Source organism: Pristiophorus japonicus, chromosome 9 (assembly GCF_044704955.1).
Source record: "Pristiophorus japonicus isolate sPriJap1 chromosome 9, sPriJap1.hap1, whole genome shotgun sequence".
NCBI lineage: Eukaryota > Metazoa > Chordata > Chondrichthyes > Pristiophoridae > Pristiophorus > Pristiophorus japonicus.
Window position 1 is genome coordinate 167,387,348 of NC_091985.1, and position 14,608 is coordinate 167,401,955.

General features: G+C 50.5%; 1 pseudogene; it reads right to left on the minus strand.

The window, feature by feature from the left end:
- Positions 1–7,422: 7,422 nt before the first annotated feature.
- Positions 7,423–7,599, minus strand: LOC139274200 (U2 spliceosomal RNA; annotated as a pseudogene).
- Positions 7,600–14,608: the final 7,009 nt, after the last annotated feature.

A 14,608-nucleotide genomic window follows, 5' to 3' on the forward strand; every position in this document is an offset into this window, starting at 1 on the left:
ACTCTCCCCCACCAGTTGGACCATGCCTGCCCACCTGTCCTTCGTGGAAAAGTTTTTCACAAAAAAAACCCTTTGACCACAAGGCCATAAAACAGTGGTCAGCACGTAAACGTCCTGGACGCCCTACGAAAGAAGGAGAGGGTGGACCCTGTTGAGTGGTTCCCTGAGCGGACTGTCGAACTCGTTTGGCAGAACGTCTCATCGCCAGAGCTTTCACACAAGCACCAAGACGTAGCTCGGTTGGCGGTGAGGAGGGCCTTACCCGTCAGAGCATTCATGCACAGCCGACGTCTCAGCAACACGGCACGGTGCCCCCGAGTCGGCTGCGGGGCGGACGAGACTGTCACCCATCTCCTTCAGGATTGCGCCTTCGCAAGGCAGGTTTGGAAAGAGATGCAGTGGTTGCTGGCGAGGTTCATCCCAAGCAGCTCCGTAACACAGGACTCTGTGCTCTACGGGCTGTTCCCAGGGACACACACCGAGACAGACATCACCTGCTGCTGGAGGGCCATCAACTCGGTCAAAGACGCTCTTTGGTCTTGCCGAAACTTGCTGGTTCTCCAGAGCAAGGAGATGTCCACGTCTGCGTGTTGTAGACTGGCGCAATCCAAGATCCAGGATTACGTGCTGAGGGACGCACTTAAAATTGGTGCAGTCGCCGCAAAGGCACGGTGGGGAAGGGCCACAGTTTAAAGCCCTTCTGCCACGGTAAACCCGGGGGCAGGAATCAGCACAAAACCCCCCTCGGGCTGTACGTGCAACTTCTTTTTTGTGTACATGGAGCACCATGATCTGTAAACACCTATGTAGTGCCATGTACAATGCAAGGTCTGTTTCGTAATGCACGTTGAAAAGAAAAATGTAAATGTACCGTCACCCATTCCGTGTACTGTATAGTGACACATGTAATGTCATTTGTTGAATGTACTACAATGTATCCCGTATTGTACCGAATTGTACTTGAACTGAAAAGCAAGGAAATGTATCGAACGGAACTGCCGTCAGCACCCAAATGTAGTGCATGGGATTGCTGACCGCAGCTAAATGTACTGAACTGCTTTTGAATGTACTGTACAAATTTTTATATGAATAAAGTATATTTTGAAAAAAAAACAGATCTCGTCGGAACTGCGGTCAGCATCCAAATGTAATGTATGGAATTGCTGACTGCATCCAAATGTACTGAGCTGCTTTCGAATGTATTGTGCAAATTTTTATATGAATAAAGTATATTTTGAAATTTAAAAAAACAGATCTCGTCCGCATTCGTTGACTGGGGTTCGCCCCGCGCAACTATTGATGAAACGGACCTTAAAGACTCGGCTCTCATTAATCCTCCCAGACATGCATGAAATTGTTGAGGCAAAGTGCCGGAAGCTAACTGAGTACCATGACCGAAATTCGAGGTGGATTGAGATAGGGGACAAAGTGTTTGTGCTAAACTATGGCAGGGGTCCCAAATGGCTTGCAGGGACAGTAACAGGCAAGGAAGGAAACAGGCTACTGGTTGTACAAATGGACAATGGCCAAACCTGCCAGAGGCAAGCAGACCAAATAAAAAGTAGATTCACCAATAACACTGCAGAACCAGAGGCAGACTACAATGTGGAACTCACACCACACCTGTTGGACAGACAGAGGGAACAACCTGAGGAAAGGGCAATCTCAACAGACAGCCCAGGCGAAATACCAACTATCATACTGAACAAAACAGACAGCCCAGGCGAGATACCAGCAATCACACCGAATGAAAAACAGGCACCAAGGCAAACAACTGAACCATAACTAAGATGCTCCACGCGAGAGCGTAGACCACCTGAGAGACTGAATCTATAAAGACAATAAGACCTTGGGGGAAGGGTGATATCATGTATCTCACACTACTGTACATAACTGTATCTTACCATGCTATGCATGACTGTAACTAGATATGACCTGTAACCACAAGCATACCTTACCACCAGGGGTGCACTTGCAGGAGACACTGCATACCTGTTCCACACAGGTATATAAAGGCAGGTCTCAGGCAAGTGTGGCATTACAGAGCTGTGAAATAAAGGTGCAGGCCCTGAGTGACCTTGACTTCAGCATGTGCCTCGTATAAGTCTGCACTGCAGGGTCAGGACTTTACATACCCCAAGGTGGAAACACATCGCGTAGTCGACTTAATGCTACGCACGTTAATGGATGCAATCTTTAAACTCATTTTTAAATTTATGATTACAAATCCAAACATTACATTTCGAACATGCAGTCCTTTGGCCCTGTGGCCTGTTCCCGTATACATAGGTTAGCATTAAACTTTTCCACTGTATCTTGGCTGAGATATGGGTTGCCCTCTGCCTTGGGGATGGTTCGACCAGGGGACACCAGCAGTGTGGACGTAGGGTCCTCCATGTCAACTGGGCTGCCCTCGCCTGGTGTTGGTTGTTCCTTGTGTGCATCCCCTGTGGTGTCCTCGCTCACAGCGTTCTGGAGCTGGGGTGCATCTGTCGCTTCGTCGCTCCCGGACATCCAGAGCGGGGGTGCATAGGTTGCTTCTTCGCTCCCGGAAATCCGGAGCGGGGGCACATCGGTGGCTTCATCGCTCCCGGAAATCCAGAGCAGGGGTGCATCGGTTGCTTCTTCGCTCCCGGAAATCCGGAGCGGGGGCACATCGGTGGCTTCATCGCTCCCGGAAATCCAGAGCAGGGGTGCATCGGTGACATCACTGCTCCCGGGGTCCCAGAGCTGGACTGCGCTGGTTGTATGGCCGTTTTGCCTCTTCTGCTGGTGGTAGTGAGGGCTTTTGCCTCGCCCTTCATCATTGGATGAGCTGCAGCCACTGCTGTCCGTCGTGGACTCTAGCCGTCTTTTGCCTCTCGTTTCTGCAGGAGGCCCCTTTTCCTTTGACTTGTGGGTCGCCTTCTTCTTCTTGATGACACATTGCCATTCCTGTTCCTCTTCTGCTTCTGCTCCCTCCTCTTCCATGGACTCGGTGTCTCGGGGGAGTTTCACTGCTGGGTGTTAGTGTCTGGTGACTTGCCGTGGCAGACTTCCCTTCTTCCTCTCGGTTAGTGTCGACTAGGGCAGTGGTTTGTTCACAGTTGTAAGGAACTTTTAAAAAATTTCAAAATATACTTTATTCATGTAAAAATTTGCACAATATATTGGAAAGCAGTTCAGTACATTTGGATGCGGTCAGCAGTTCCGTTCAATACATTTGCTTGCTTGACATTTCGAGGTACAATTCAGTACAATCCAGGATACATTGTAATACAGTCATCAAATTACGTTACATGTGGCACTATACGGTACAAGGAATGGGTGAGGGTACAGTTACATTTCTTTGAAACAGACATTACTAAACAGAACTTGCATTATACATGGCATTACATAGGTGTTTTCAGATCACGGTGCTCTATGTATACAAAAAGTTTACAAGTACAGACTGAGGGGAGTTTTGTACTGATTCCAGCCCCTGGGTTTACCGTGGCAGAAGGGCCTTAAACTGTGGTTCTTCCCCACCGTGCCTTTGCGGCAACTGCACCAATCGTTAGTGCGTCTCTTAGCACGTAATCCTGGATCTTGGATTGCGCCAGTCTGCAACACGCGACTGTGAACATCTCCTTGCTCTGGAAGACCAGCAAGTTTCGGCAAGACCAAAGAGCATCTTTGACCGAGTTGATGGCCCTCCAGCAGCAGGTGATGTCTGTCTCTGTGTGTGTCCCTGGGAACAGCCCGTAGAGCACCGAGTCCTGTGTTACATAGCTGTTTAGGATGAACCTCGACAGCAACCACTGCATCTCCATCCAGACCTGCCTTGCAAAGGGGCAATCCCTTAATGATTTCGACGAGGGGATTAAATGTAGTGTCTCCAAATTTGCGGATGACACTAAGTTGGGTGGCAGTGTGTGCTGCGAGGAGGATGCTATGAGGCTGCAGAGCGACTTGGATAGGTTAGGTGAGTGGGCAAATGCATGGCAGATGAAGTATAATGTGGATAAATGTGAGGTTATCCACTTTGGTGGTAAAAACAGAGAGACAGACTATTATCTGAATGGTGACAGATTAGGAAAAGGGGAGGTGCAACGAGACCTGGGTGTCATGGTACATCAGTCATTGAAGGTTGGCATGCAGGTACAGCAGGCGGTTAAGGAAGCAAATGGCATGTTGGCCTTCATAGTGAGGTGATTTGAGTGCAGGGGCAGGGAGGTGTTACTACAGTTGTACAGGGCCTTGGTGAGGCCACACCAGGAGTATTGTGTACAGTTTTGGTCTCCTAACTTGAGGAAGGACATTCTTGCTATTGAGGGAGTGCAGCGAAGGTTCACCAGACTGATTCCCGGGATGGCGGGACTGACATATCAAGAAAGACTGGATCAAGTGGGCTTGTATTCACTGGAGTTCAGAAGAATGAGAGGGGACCTCATAGAAACATTTAAAATTCTGACGGGTTTAGACAGGTTAGATGCAGGAAGAATGTTCCCAATGTTGGGGAAGTCCAGAACCAGGGGTCACAGTCTAAGGATAAGGGGTAAGCCATTTAGGACCAAGATGAGGAGAAACTTCTTCACCCAGAGGGTGGTGAACCTGTGGAATTCTCCACTACAGAAAGTTGTTGAGGCCAATTTACTAAATATATTCAAAAAGGAGTTAGATGAAGTCCTTACTACTAGGGGGATCAAGGGGTATGGCGAGAAAGCAGGAATGGGGTACTGAAGTTGCATGTTCAGCCATGAACTCATTGAATGGCGGTGCAGGCTCGAAGGGCCGAATGGCCTACTCCTGCACCTATTTTCTTTGTTTCTTTGTTAATCCCAAAGGAGATGGATGACAGTCTCGTCCGCACCACAGCCAACTCGGGAGCAGAGGATCTGATGGGTAGGGCCCTCCTCACCGCCAACCAAGTTACGTCTTGGTGCTTGTGTGAAAGCTCTGGCGATGAGACGTTCTGCCAGACTAGTTCGACAGTCTGCTCGGGGAACCACCCGACAGAGTCCACCATCTCCTTCTTTCGTAGGGCGTCCAGGACGTTACGTGCTGACCACTGCTTTATGGCCTTGTGGTCAAAGGGGTTTTTTGTGAAAAACTTTTCCACGAAGGACAGGTGGACAGGCATGGTCCAACTGGTGGGGTCGTTTCGTGGCAGCGTGGCCAGACCCATCCTTCGCAACACCGGGGACAGGTAGTACCTCAGCACGTAGTGACACTTGGTGTTTGCGTACCGGGGGTCTGTGCACAGCTTGATGCAGCCGCACACAAAGGTGGCCATCAGGATGAGGGCCACATTCGGAATATCCTTTCCTCCACTGTCCAGAGATTTGTACATTGTGTCTCTGTGGACACGGTTCATTTTGGACCTCCAGACAAAGTGGAAGACGGCCCGGGTGACTGCCGCGGCACAGGAGCGAGAGATGGGCCAGACCTGTGCCACGTGCAGCAACCCCGAGAGCACCTCACTCCTGATGACCAGGTTCTTTCCTGCCATGGAGAGGAAGCGCAGCTTCCACCATCCCAGTTTTTGTTTCACTTTGGTGGTACGCTCTTCCCAGTTTCCCCGTCCGCTCCGAATCATATTCCCAACATCTTCAGGTAATCTGGCTTTACGGTGAAGGGAATAAAGGATCGGTCGGCCCAGTTGCCAAAGAACATGGCCTCACTTTTGCTGCAATTGACCTTCGCTCCCGAGGCCAGTTCAAACTGGTCGCAGATTGTGAGCAATCTGCGGGCCGACTGCGGATCCGAGCAAAAGATGGCCACTTCGTCCACATACAGGGAGGTCTTGACCTGAGCGCCTCCGCTGCCTGGGATCGTCACCCCTCTAATGCCCGCATCCTTCCTGATGGACTCGGCAAAGGGCTCGATACAACACACAAACAATACAGAGGAGAGGGGACAGTCTTGCCTACTCCAGACTCATTTTAGAGTCGCTCTTGCCTTATAGAAGTCCTTTGTGGGGACCACCATGTGGTAAGGCCCTTTTAAGACTCCCGGGTGCACTTCCTTTTTGTGGCACCATTTTTGATGCAGCAGGATTCCATGAGGCTTCTCCTTTGGCACCGCCATCTTTGATGCTCTGCTGCTCTGGACACGAGGCCGCCGCCATCTTGCTCTCCGCCGCTCTGGATGCCCTCCTCTGACGCAGCCTCCACTCCCCTCCGCTGCCACCTGACTTGCCGCCTCTCCTGCGGCCGTCGTCATCATTTCTCTGGCAGCCACCGTAGCCGCGTCCCCTGCGGCCTCCATGGCCGCCGACCTCCAGCTGCTGCCGCCGCCCGACTCTCCCTCTGCGTGGGCCCCTCCGATCCGCCGGCCATCCTGGATCCCTTGCACCCCGCCCGCAGCGCCCCGCCGGCTCACCCCCCCCACTAGGCCCCTCTGTGCAGGGCTGCGTGCCTGTGGGGGCTGAGGCTGCAGGGTCTCTGTGTGAGGTCCAGGCCTGGGACTTGCCTGTGGGGATTCAGGCTGCAGGGTCTCTGTGTGAGGCCCAGGCCTGGGACTTGCATGTGGGGGCTGAGGCTGCAGGGTCTCTGTGTGAGGTCCGGGCCTGGGACATGCCTGTGGGTGGATTGAGGCTGCAGCTCCAGCTCAGTCAGCGCTGCTCTCTGGGGACCCGGGGCATGGCAGCACCCCGGGGAGCAGCAGCCTGTGGAGTGATGAAGTCTTCCCAGCTCCCACAGACCGTCCCCATCCACCTCCAGCCGAGGAGTGTCAGCCCATCGCCTGCAACGACCCACAAAGGTAAAGCGTGTGTCTCGTCCCCGTGGGACACCTGCACCATCGCTCTGCCGAGAACAGGTATCAGTTCCCTGGTGTAGGTACGCAGCTTTGCCGTGACCAGGACCAGCTTGGGTCGTGCAGCTGGGTTAATCCACAGTTTATCAAAAGTTCTCTGACTCATCAACGACGGACCCGAGCCCGTGTCCACTTCCATACTCACTGGGACTCCGTTGATTTTTACTTCACTTATCACTGGGGGCGAATCGTCGGTGCATGTATACAGTCCAAGCACCTCAACTTCTTCTACCTGCTCCTCGCTGAACAGTGGATCATACCCCATCTCCTCAGCCACATGGTGAATCCGATTTCTTTTACACATACGCTGAAGGTGGCCTTTCGTGTGGCAGGTCCCCTTTGTTTTTTTTAAATTCGTAGCCAATCTTTCCAATTCTTTGTCAAATCACAAACGCCAGAGGTCACCTTGCACACGCCAAGGATCACTCTGCGCCAATGCTCTTAGCCAAAAGGCCTAGAGCCACTGCACCGTTCCTGGAAGTACTGCAATACCAGGTTCGTGCCATGGAGGTGGATGGGTCAGGTCCCCCACACACCTCCTGTTTTTAAAAAAATTTTTTTTATCCAATTTCGTTCCAGATCAACACTAACGCCAAAGATCACTTTGCGCCAATGTGTTTGATCTTAGGCCAAAAGGCCGAGAGGCGAAGTTGCACCGTTCCTGGAAATATTGCAATACCAGGTCGGTGCATGGAGTGGACGGGGCAAGCCCCTGATCCAGCTCCTGTCCAAAAATCAATTCAATATCATGTCCCCATAGGGGATATTAAACTGATAAGAACAGGTACTACACTTGATCTTAGCCAAAAGGCCAAGTGCGAAGGATGGGTCTGGCCACGCTGCCGCGAAACGCCCCCACCAGTTGGACCATGCCTGTCCACCTGTCCTTCGTGGAAAAGTTTTCCACAAAAAAACCCTTTGACCACAAGGCCATAAAACAGTGGTCAGCACGTAAGGTCCTGGATGCCCTACGAAAGAAGGAGATGGTGGACCCTGTCGGGTGGTTCCCTGAGCGGACTGTCAAACACGTTTGGCAGAACGTCTCATCGCCAGAGCTTTCACACAAGCACCAAGATGTAGCTTGGTTGGCGGTGAGGAGGGTCTAACCCGTCAGAGCGTTCATGCACAGCCGACGTCTCAGCAACATACACGGTGCCCCCGAGCCGGCTGCTGGGCGGACGAGACTGTCACCCATCTCCTTCAGGATTGCGCCTTTGCAAGGCAGGTTTGGAAAGAGATGCAGTGGTTGCTGTCGAGGTTCATCCCAAGCAGCTCCGTAACACAGGACTCTGTGCTCTACGGGCTGTTCCCAGGGACACACACCGAGACAGACATCACCTGCTGCTGGAGGGCCATCAACTCGGTCAAAGACGCTCTTTGGTCTTGCCGAAACTTGCTGGTTCTCCAGAGCAAGGAGATGTCCACGTCTGCGTGTTGCAGACTGGCGCAATCCAAGATCCAGGATTACGTGCTGAGGGACGCACTTAAAATTGGTGCAGTCGCCGCAAAGGCACGGTGGGGAAGGGCCACAGTTTAAAGCCCTTCTGCCACGGAAAACCCAGGGGCAGGAATCAGTACAAAACTCCCCTCGGGCTGTATTTGTAATTTACTTTTTGTGTACATGGAGCACCATGATCTGTAAACACCTATGTAGTGCCATGTACAATGCAAGGTCTGTTTCGTAATGCACGTTGAAAAGAAAAATGTAAATGTACCGTCACCCATTCCGTATACTGTATAGTGACACATGTAATGTCATTTGTTTAATGTACTACAATGTATCCTGTATTGTACCGAATTGTACTTGAACTGGAAAACAAGGAAATGTACCGAACGGAACTGCCGTCAGCACCAAAATGTAGTGTATGGGATTGCTGACCGCAGCTAAATGTACTGAACTGCTTTTGAATGTAATGTACAAATTTTTATATGAATAAAGTATATTTTTGAAATTAAAAAAAAACGACCACGCCGGCCCAGGTGCAGTAGACTTTGATAGTAATAACCTATGCATGCTGGAACCGGCCATTGAGCAGTTCTCGGAGTTAAAAGACAATTTATGTGAAGCGTAATGTTTGTAACTGTAAAAAATAACTTTAAAATGGATTTAAAAATTGCTACTATTAACGTGCGTAGCATAAAGTCTACTACGCGATGTGTTTCCACCTTGGGGTACCTCGCCAAGGTCAAAGCGGACCTGCTGTTCTTGCAGGAGTGCGGTCTGCCGCACTTCAGCAGTTACCGGCAGTGTTCACGATGGTGGGCCCATGGACCATCCATATGGTCAGTTGGCAACGACAGCCGGGCTTCCGGCCTGGGCATTCTGCTGCGGGGAGGCCACTTCACCATCACCGAAGTTAAGGAGGTGGTGGGCGGCCGCCTCCTCGTAGCAGACGTAATGTACAAAAACTCCCCTCTCAGGTTAATTAATATTTACGTCCCAGTTCACAAGAACGAGCGGCTGGCCCTCTTCCAGCAGCTCCCACTGCTACTGGCGACATCCAGGCCGGTCATTCTGGGCGGTGACTTCAACTGCATCATCGATGCGGCTGGACGATCCAGCAGAGCCGACAGCAAACTGGACACCACGTCCAAACTCCTGATGGATGCGGTAAAAGATGCCAAGCTGTGCGACGTCTTCAGCAACCCTGCAGACGGAGCACCGCTCAGATACACCTGGTCAAGACCAGACGGGTCCGTCCGTTCCAGAATAGTCTTCCTGTTTGTGTCCCACACGCTCAAGGTCAGATCCACCGACGTCACGCCGGTGTTCTTCTCTGACCACTGCCTCCTACTGGCCGACTCGCCCACAGGAAAACCAGAAAGTTGGCAGAGGGATATGGAAGCTGAACGTGAAACTATTGACTCCGGAAAACGTGGAGGAACTCAAGAAGGATTACAAAGGTTGGAGAACCGTAAAACCCCTCTGCGATTCCCCCATGCACTGGTGGGAAACAATCAAGACGAACATCAAGAGGTTCTTCATCCTCAAAGGTGTTCAGGAGGCGAGAGGGAGACAGAGGGAATTGTCCCAACTCCAGAAGAGCATGCAAAACCTGCTCCTGTTGCAGTCGATGGGGGTCGATGTCGCGGAGGAACTCGAAGAGGTGAAGGGCCAGCAAGCCTCGCTCTTTGCCTCAGAGTCCTCCAAGATCATCTTCTGCTCCAGAGTCCACTCCGTCGAGCAGGATGAGACGTGTTCCCGTTTCTTCTTCCAAAAGGTACACAGGGGGAGCTCTGTGATCACCAGCCTAAAGGAAGAAGACAGTTCTGTGATGTCTTCACAGCCTGACATGCTGAGGATCAGCAAATCCTTCTATGCCGGGCTGTATGACGTCAAGCCCACAGACCGCGCGGCCTCCCAGTCGTTCCTGTCGTCTATTTGGGTGGTCTTAGACGACAGCGAGCGGGAGAGTCTGGACCACCCGCTAACTCTGGACGAGCTGACAAAGGCCGTCCGGTCCTTCGAGACGAATAAAACCCCCGGAAGCGATGGCTTACCAGTCAAGTTGTACTCGGCTCTGTGGGACTGGATGGGCCCAGACCTGCTGGAAGTGTACGGAGGTATGCTTCTGGCCGGCAGCATGTCAGAATCGATGAGGAAAGGCATCATTTTGCTGCTAAATGTGGACTACAAGAGACTGTCAAAGGTCATCGCCAACAGGGTCAAGTCTGCTCTTGAGCTGGTGATTCACCCGGACCAGACCTGCGCTGTCCCCGGCAGGAAGATCTCTGATAGCCTGGCGCTACTCAGGGATACGATCGCCTACGTACGGGACAGGAGGGTGGACACCTGCTTAATCAGCTTAGACCAGGAGAAGGCCTTTGACAGGATATCGCACACGTACCTGATGGACGTGCTCTCCAAAATGGGGTTTGGGGAGGGTATCCGCAATTGGATCCAACTGCTCTACAGAGACATCAGTAGTGCAGTTCTAATCAACGGGTGGGAAACTGAAAGCTTTCCGATCAGATCTGGAGTCAGGCAAGGCTGTCCTCTCTCGTCTGTCTTGTTTGCGTGTTGTATCGAGCCCTTTGCCGAGTCCATCAGGAAGGATGCGGGCATTAGAGGGGTGACGATCCCAGGCAGCGGAGGCGCTCAGGTCAAGACCTCCCTGTACATGGACGAAGTGGCCATCTTTTGCTCGGATCCGCAGTCGGTCCGCAGATTGCTCACAATCTGCGACCAGTTTGAACTGGCCTCGGGAGCAAAGGTCAATCACAGCAAAAGCGAGGCCATGTTCTTTGGCAACTGGACCGACCGAGCCTCCATTCCCTTCACCGTCAAGCCAGATTACCTGAAGGTGTTGGGAATATGGTTCGGAGCGGACGGGGCGTGTGCCAAAAACTGGGAAGAGCGTATCGCCAAAGTGAAATAAAAACTGGGATGGTGGAAGCTGCGCTCCCTCTCCATGGCAGGAAAGAACCTGGTCATCAGGAGTGAGATGCTCTCGGGGTTGTTGTATGTGGCACAGGTCTGGCCCATCCCTCGCTCCTGTGCCGCGGCAGTCACCCGGGCCGTCTTCCACTTTGTCTGGAGGTCCAAAATGGAACGTGCCCGCAGAGACACAATGTATAAATCTCTGGACAGTGGAGGAAAGGATGTTCCCAACGTGGCCCTCATCCTGATGGCCACCTTTGTGTGCGGCTGCATCAAGATGTGCACAGACCCCCCGGTACGCAAACACCAAGTGTCACTACGTGCTGAGGTACTACCTGTCCCCGGTGTTGCGAAGGATGGGCCTGGCCATGCTGCCGCGAAACTGCCCCCACCAGTTGCACCATGCCTGTCCACCTGTCCTTCGTGGAAAAGTTTTTCACAAAAAACCCCTTTGACCACAAGGCCATAAAACAGTGGTCAGCACGTAACGTCCTGGACACCCTACGAAAGAAGGAGAGGGTGGACCCTGTCGGGTGGTTCCCTGAGCGGACTGTCGAACTCGTTTGGTTGAACGTCTCATCGCCAGAGCTTTCACACAAGCACCAAGACGCCTTCGCAAGGCAGTAGTGCTATGTACAATGCAAGGTCTGTTTCGTAATGCACGTTGAAAAGAAAAATGTAAATGTACCGTCACTCATTCCGTGTACTGTATAGTGACACATGTAATGTAATTTGTTGAATGTACTACAAGGTATCCCGTATTGTACCGAATTGTACTTGAAATGAAAAGCAAGGAAATGTATCGAACGGAACTGCCGTCAGCACCCAAATGTAGTGTGTGGGATTGCTGACCGCAGCTAAATGTACTGAACAGCTTTTGAATGTACTGTACAAATTTTTAGATGAATAAAGTATATTTTGAAATAAAAAAAGGTGTTGCATGTGTACTCCGCAAACCTGCACCGGTGAGCCCCATGGCTTCCTCCAAAGCGCCAACATGGTGCTGCTTGATTGGCCCCCCTCAGCGGACTCTGAGCTCCAGGACCCCGAGGGCCGTGCTCTCTGCCCCGGGCAGAGTCACGTTCTGCAGTTTTGTCCGTGGTGGGCGCTATCCTGTGGACAGTGCCTGCCGGGTTCGAGACTGTGTGGATTATTTGCTTGGTGCTGCAAGTCGAGGTCATATGTGCCCGGCTGATGGCGATGGCCTTTGTCAGAGTGACTGTGGGTTCCGTGGCTAACAGCTTGTGATGGAGGCCCTCGTGGCCAATCCCCATAACGAAAATGTCCTGCAACGCCTCGTCAAGGTGTGCGCCAAAATCACACGGCGCCGCGAGTCTCCTGAGGTCCGCAGCGTATTTGGTGACATTCTGGCCCTCGGGTCTGCAGTGATGGTAAAATTTGTATCTGGCCGTGAGGATGCTCTCCTTCGGTTTCAACTGGTTACGAATGAGTTCAGTCAGCTCCTCGTACGACTTTTTTTTTTCTTTCTTTTTTTTTTTCCGACTTGTCCCTGGCGCTCCCAGGTGCCAGCAAATCCCTGACGAGACAGTAAACCTCATCTCCACAACTGGAGAGCAATATCGCCTTACGCTTATCTCTCATTGCGTCCGTGTTCCCCGTCAGGTCGTTTGCTGTGAAGTAGTACTAGAGCCTTTCCGTAAAGGCCTCCCAATTATTGCCCACGGTAAAATCCTTTAGTGAGCCCAGAGTAGCCATGGTTGCGTGGAGTTTGTCCGCTTCCTTGTCGCCAATGTGGCGTATGCAGCACACAAATCACTGACTCCACACGGTCTGGTGTTAATCTAACTGCTGGGACCTTCGTCCTTTATTGAACAGCCTCAGAGTGACTCTCAGGTGTGGTGGTCAGCCTTTTATATTGCCTCTTGCAGGTACTTTCAGGTTTCCCACCACAGCGCCCTCTGTGGTGTACCATTGTGCTTATTGTACATTTAAGGTACCAGGACGATACACACATCAATACATAACAGCTCCTCATAGCACCTACCCCAAATCTAAAATAAAAACTTGCGACTTTCATTACCAAAGGGTCTCCAGAAATATTTTGCAGTCAGTGTTGTAAATGAATTAATGACACAAATTATGAAGCATAAAACATAAGCATATCTGATATTAATTTGAACAAAAACCCCTCTAGAAGCAGGGCTTCAAAATATTAATTAAAATTTCGAGTATTCCTCTTTAGTGAAAGGCAAAAGATTCTTTAAAAATTTGAAACCTTAAATCATGCCTCTTTGACCAAGATTTTGGTCACCTGCGCTAATGTATACTTATGCGGTTGGGGTCAAATTTTAATCTCAATACTCCTGTGAAGCAACTTGGGATGTTTCACTATGTTAAAGGTGCTACATAAATATACGTTGTTGTTGAAAACTATACTTTATTCGTAAAAATTTGTCAAAATACATTACAGTACAATCCACTGATCATATTTCACTTCGTGCAATACAGGTTGAATACATTACATGGCCCTCAAGTGCACTTTATTCAAGTTCAAATGTTATGTACATTTATATTCATACAATTTTTGATACATATGACCCGAGAGGGGTTTATTACTGGTTCCAGCCCCTCAGTGTACAAAGGCGGAGGGGCCATAAACTGTGGCCCTTCCCCATCGGGCCTTTGCACCGACTGCACCAAACTTTAATGCGTCCCTGAGTACATACACCTGGACCTTGGAATGTGCCAGTCTGCAACACTCGGCTGTGGTTTACTCTGGAAAACCAGCAAGTTTTGGGCAGACCAAAAGGCATCAATCAGTTGATGGTCCTCCAGCAGCAGATGATGTCTGTCTCGGTGTGCTTCCCTGGGAACAGTCTGTAGATCACAGAGTCCTGTGTCACGGAGCTGCTCGGGATGAACCTCGACAGAAACCACTGCATCACTTTTTAGACCTTCATTGAGAGTCAATAGAGCCCTGTTCACTTTTGTCGGCTGCACCCGGCTCCATCTTACTTCTTGGTGAGCCGCACCATGTGCCACAAGTTCCAAGTGGGCCAAAGGTACGCCGAGTTGCCGGTTCCAGTTTTTTTTTTTTTTTTTTTTTTTTTTTTTTTTTTTTTTTTTTTATTTCAAAATATACTTTATTCATAAAAAGAATCTGTACAGTACATTCGATGGCATTTCATTACATTTCGCTGCGGTCAGCAATCCCATACAATACATCTGGGTGCCGACGGCAGTTTCGTTCGTTACATTTCTCGTTTTTCTGTTCAACTGCAATTCAGTACAATAAACAGGGTACATTGTGGTACATTTACACAAATTACATTTCATGTGTTACATTACAGAGCCCGGAATGGGTGATGGTACATTTACATTTTTTCTTTTCAAACTTGCATTTCATAACACACCTTACATTGTACATGGCACTACATTGATGTTTACAGGTTTGGTGCTCTATGTACACAAAGTGTAAATTTCAAATAC